Raw genomic sequence first — 5,454 nt, 5'->3', positions numbered from 1 at the left:
GGCACAAAAGGCAGAGATAAAATCACCATTTATTTTCATATAAAATGGGCAATACATTTTGAAAATTGATACAATGAAAGCAATAGTATAGCCAATATAAAAGTCATGGTGACTCAAAATAAATAGGAAATACAAATCACTGTATAAATACAAAACAACATATAGACAATGAAAAAAAAAACAGAGGTTGCCATAGAGCAATTAGAACTCCTCCTTAGTAGAACCGCCAATGCCATCTACTGAATCGCCAATCCCCAAATCCCCAGAATCGTCAGAAGGTGTACGAGCATTAGCAACATCATCCTCATACCCATTATCGGCATCAGGAGGCGGGCTAGTAGTGGCCACGTTGTCCTCAGACTCACTAGCAGAAATAGCAAGTGATTCGCGAGCAAATGGAGAAGTGGGTGACTTGCGAGTGGCTAGAGTTGTGGATGATTCTGCCACCATGTCGTCCACCATACTCTATACCATGCACCATATATCAAGGGTAGGAGGTGCTATCGGCCTTGAAATAGCAAGGGTCACCAAAGGATGATCGGTGACATCAATGGATGAATAAGGGCCATCATTAGAGGCATTGTTGAAGGAGGGTCTGAAATGACACTCTCCACCACCGGATGCTCTTTGGCAGCAACCGGGGATGACAAAATAGAAGCTAGCTTTATGGGTGGCTCAATAGTGGGTGCAAAAGGACTCATGGGGGACTCTACCTTACCCGTAATAGTAACGGCTGATGCGGTAGCATTCTTAGTAAGAATCATCATTTCACTCGTGCTAGATGTATCTATATCAATCATCACCGTCGGGCTCTCTGGTGGGGTATGACGTAGAGATGGAGATAAAGGGAAAGGTTGTGGAAATGGCGACATAGGGGCTGGAGATGTTGAAGCCCCAAGAGTAGTGGATAGGGCCTCAGTCGACACAAGTGGAGATGGCGGAGCTTCGAATCTCGAAAAAATTGCCGTATCGACCGCATACGGGAAGCATATGCAGAGGACATCAAAGAAATCTTGTGTTGCACCACCAATGTGAAACTATGAAAAACTTGGCGCACTTGGCCTAAGCTATCCCCTGCCTGAGGCATAGAAGTGGGGGAAGCTGGAGGTGGAGGCATCGTCTCTAGCAAGGTAGCAGCCGACGTGGAAGGCGCTTTAGTCGCCCTCTTTTTCTTCTTCGGAGTCCTCAGTGCTGGTGGAACTAGAAGAAATAGTCGCTCCTAAGGCCTAAGGTAGAACTGGGGTATAATGAACTCTGTCCCTGGGTCGCCCTCGAAAGGTGCCCACTTATTGACCTTCAATCATGTTGTAGCCACTAGATTCAAACTCTAACTCCAAGTCTTCTCATTGGTGACTTCTCCAATATGAATATGTGCATCAGGGTCGCCCAAATTGATCTTCTTCGACATGAAAATGACTATGATCAGTTGGGCATAGGGAATGCGGGCCTTTTAGGTTCCTAGTTGGCTAGCCTTACACCGACTTTGGCGGTGATTTCTTCAATCTAGGGTTCTTTATGTTCCTCTCTAAGAATGTGAGCATGTCCTCCATAATCAAATGGGGGATATCTATATCCATATCCCTATGTACTGCGTACAACACTTATAGTCGCTCCTTGGGCCATGCATGTCCCCATCTGATAATCGCCACCTTCATAATTTGAGCCATGGAACATCTGGCCGATAATGTGGTGGATGTTAGTGGAATTAATAGCTAGCCAGGGGATGTTATCTATCTTGTCATACAACCACACCCTGTCAATCATCTCCATCTCCAGCTTAAACGGGATCCCCTGAACATTAGTGCTCCAGATGCTGGTGGAAGGATCATGCTGCATATTCGTGTAGAACTCCCACACCAACTATGGATGATATGAAGTGGTTAGCAAGGTTATGTAATGATTGAACTACCTCTTTTCGAGGACGTCAATATAGAAATTCTTCCTCGGATGGGCTCGGGTCTTATAGAGCCAAAATGTGTATATCAACTTGAAATTGTAATCATCGAGGGTCATCCTCTGAGCCCTCTTCCATTTTACTTTCTTCTCCTGTTCTTTCTAGGCCACCCGCCTCCTTTTCTTCGGCAAGACTAGTGGAATCCAATTAGAATCGGAGTCAGAATCATCCATAGGTTGATCCTCAACCTTCTTTCACTTGGTGGTGGTACAGGAAGATTGGAGTTGCTTAGAAGCAACACGAGAATCAACACAACATGTTATGGTTCAAAGAAGCCCAGAAGGAGATGATACAAATGCGACAAGGGTAGAAAATGAAGAGACAACGCCTCATAGGAGAGCCCTCGTTGCGTAAATGAGTGAAATGGAGAGTAGGGATGGAAGGAGGCATGCTGTCGAAAGACACCAGAGCTGGGAAAGATGCTGGTGAGGGTCGCCGAAGGTGATCATAGGTGAAGGTGGCTTGGGCAACCAAGTTTGGGGTGGTGCAACGAAGGATAGAGCAAAGAAACAATGGAGGAAAGAGTTAAGGCTTTGTAAGAGAAAAAGGGATTTAAAATGACTTCACAGTTTCGACTAGGTCACACCATATTGATGCTGGTTGACCACTTGGTCCACCCTTAACTTAAAAAGGAAAATGAGCTATCAACCAAGTTATGCTATAGTGGAGTGTTGGTCGCACTCTGGTCGAACTCTTCTAGAATTTAGAAGGTTAACAAGCACTCACAGACTTAACCTAGTAACACCTAGTGACTTGTTGGTCGTGCAATGGTCGACCAAATCTGTGAAGAAGGCCACATTTCTCTAATTCAAGACGACGAGGGGTGGACCTGGTTGCACCCAAGGAAGCCCTAGTCACACCTTTGACAGAGAGACTAACCTGAGATTTACTCTAAGGACTCTAGACTCTAACATACCCTACAATGTACAACCTAAAGACTCAAAAAAAAAAAAAAAAAAAAAAAAAAAAAAAACAAGAAAAACAAGTGGGTTGCCTCTAAAAAGTGCTAAGTTTATCATCTTATGTCAAACTCACCCAGGTTTGATAATAGGAATTTCCTCCACTAGTACCTTACTAACCCTCTTCTCACATGTCCCAAGCCTACTCTTTAGGCTAAAGTCCAAGTCATAAATAGAAGAGATATACTCATATGGGTCCTTTAGACTTAAGAAGGAGGGGTGATCAAGCTACAACATCTTGAGGGGATCCTTCAAAAGAATCGATGGGGCAACCTCCTCAACACATTCATTGATCATATCTGCGTCCACACATTGGGCATTATAAGATGGGTATTGAGAGGCATGAAACACATTTAGCCGGAGCTTCATGTTGCCGAAGGATACGTCCATGATCTCAATTCGATGCTAGATATAAGCATTAGCCTTAGGTAAGAATGGTTGACTTAGAAGGACAATGATCAGATTCTTGGCTGAGTTAGTAAGTTCTATGTCTAAGACAATGAAATCAACTAGATAATAAAACTTATCGACCTTTACTAGGACATCCTCAACAATACCCCAGGGCCTTTTCATATATTGGTCAGCGAAACTCAAGGTGACTAGGGTAGGCTTAAGCTTTCCTAAACCAAATTGCTAGTAGACCAAGTAGGGAAGTAGGTTCACAGTCGCACACTCGGTCAACCTGACTTTTTTGTTCATGTGTACTCGAGATTTGCATTTTTTGATGCACAAGTCCTTGAGGAATTTGGCATATGCAGGCACTTGCTTAATGACATCTAAGCGATGGCATATGCAGGCACTTGCTTAATGACATCTAAGCGAGGAAGATTGACCTTTACTTGCTTAAACATTTCCATCATGGACTCGACAATTGCTTTCTTCTTAGATTTGGAGTTCGAGTGAAGAGCTGCAGGGTATGGCACTGTAGGGAGATAGTGGGGCAATGCTCCTTCATTGGAGGAGGTGGGCATTATGGGATTACTCACCGGATTATAGGAAGAAGGGATGCATGGTTCAACAGTAGGCTTTATCCTCATATTCTCCTTATCCTTACTTTAGTTTGACTTATCTTTGACCCTATTATTTACCTCCCTGCCATTCCTAAGGGTGGTCATAGCCTAGGCTTGCTCATGATATGTCGAATGGCTAGCAACTGGCTCACTCTCTACTCCATACTGGCCTTTTGGGTTAACGAGGGGCTGACTCAGCAACTTCCCCTTATCCCTTCTACTCAAGGATGTAACTAGTTGGCCCATAGTGGCCTTTAGCTTTGCTATGAACTAAGAGTGGGAATGGAATAATTGTCGATCAACCTGATGATTAGCCTCGATACCTTTAAGGGCTTTCAACACTGTCTCCTGAAAAAGATCTATCATGAGGTTTAAGGGGTGGTGGTTGATAAACTGATTGACGAGGGGTAGACATGGGAGGATTTGGAGGATTTGAATTCTGAAATGGTCGAGGAGGTCGAGCATTGGATGATTGCTGAGGTCTTTGGGTTGGAAAACCCGGAGTTTATGGCCTCTAGGAGAAGTTAGGATGTCTAATCCACCCAGGATTGTACTTATTGGAATATAGATCATTGGCCAGCATATCGTACCAATTATAGGTGGATTTAACTTCCTCCTGCACAAAATCAGATGTGGGAAGCACATGGGGGCAATTATAGTAGGTATGGGATGGGTCTGGTCATATGACACACAACTTTGCATATGCCACCGGCTGAGGTGGTTGTCCTAAGGACAAGACCTGGTCAAGTTTCTTAACAATGCTGTGTAGGATATGTGCAAGGTCATGGTCGGCTGCTAATTCCTAGACTTCCTTAGAATGGGATGAAGAAGGTTGGGAAGGTCTATAAGCAGCAACAATATGTTGCTGAGAATTCTTGGTGAGGCTCTCAAAGAGAGTCCAAGCCTCATTCTCATGCTTCATGAGGAAAGTACCTCCACATGATGCATCAACCATGGATCTATCACACTCAACTAACCCTCAAACAAGGTTTGAACTAACTAGCACCTAAGGACTTGATGGTGTGGGCATTTACGCAAAAGGTCCCTAAAACACTCCCACGTCTCAAAAAATTGCTCACCATCTATCTATGAGAAACTAGTGATAGCCTTCCTAAGTTGGTTAGTCTTCCCAATAGGAAAGTACCTTTTGAGGAATTCATGCTGCATGGTGGCCCAGGTGGTCACAGAGTTTGGCTCTAAGGAATTTAGCCAATATTTCGCTTTGTCCTTAGGAGAGAAGGGAAATTGCCTCAAATGGAGGGCATCATCACCAAAATTGGGTATATGGATGGTGGAGCAAATTTTCAGAAACTCATTAAGATGCTTATATGCATTTTTATTTGAATTCCCAAAGAAGTTGGGAAGCATCGAGATGGTTGAGGTCTTGATTTTAAATTACACAGCCTCAACATCAAGGAATTGGATGCAAGATGGTAACGTGTATGCATTGGGTGTGAAATAGTCCCTAAGGGGCTGAAGAGGTTGCTCCTCTGCAGCAGGTTGACAGGGAGAAAGAGGTTCTTTTTTTGGT

At 43.9% G+C, this 5,454-nt stretch overlaps 1 non-coding gene across 1 annotated transcript; it reads left to right on the top strand.

Moving 5' to 3' along the window:
- The first annotated feature begins 4,935 nt into the window (after positions 1-4,935).
- On the top strand, positions 4,936-5,041 carry LOC131154607 (small nucleolar RNA R71). The gene has a single exon (XR_009136526.1). It is a non-coding gene; the product is annotated as a small nucleolar RNA R71 (small nucleolar RNA).
- The last annotated feature ends 413 nt before the right edge of the window (positions 5,042-5,454 follow it).

This window comes from Malania oleifera, chromosome 4 (assembly GCF_029873635.1).
Source record: "Malania oleifera isolate guangnan ecotype guangnan chromosome 4, ASM2987363v1, whole genome shotgun sequence".
Taxonomy (NCBI): domain Eukaryota; kingdom Viridiplantae; phylum Streptophyta; class Magnoliopsida; order Santalales; family Ximeniaceae; genus Malania; species Malania oleifera.
The sequence above is the reverse complement of the archived record's forward strand: the minus strand, read 5'-3'. Positions and strand labels throughout refer to the sequence as shown.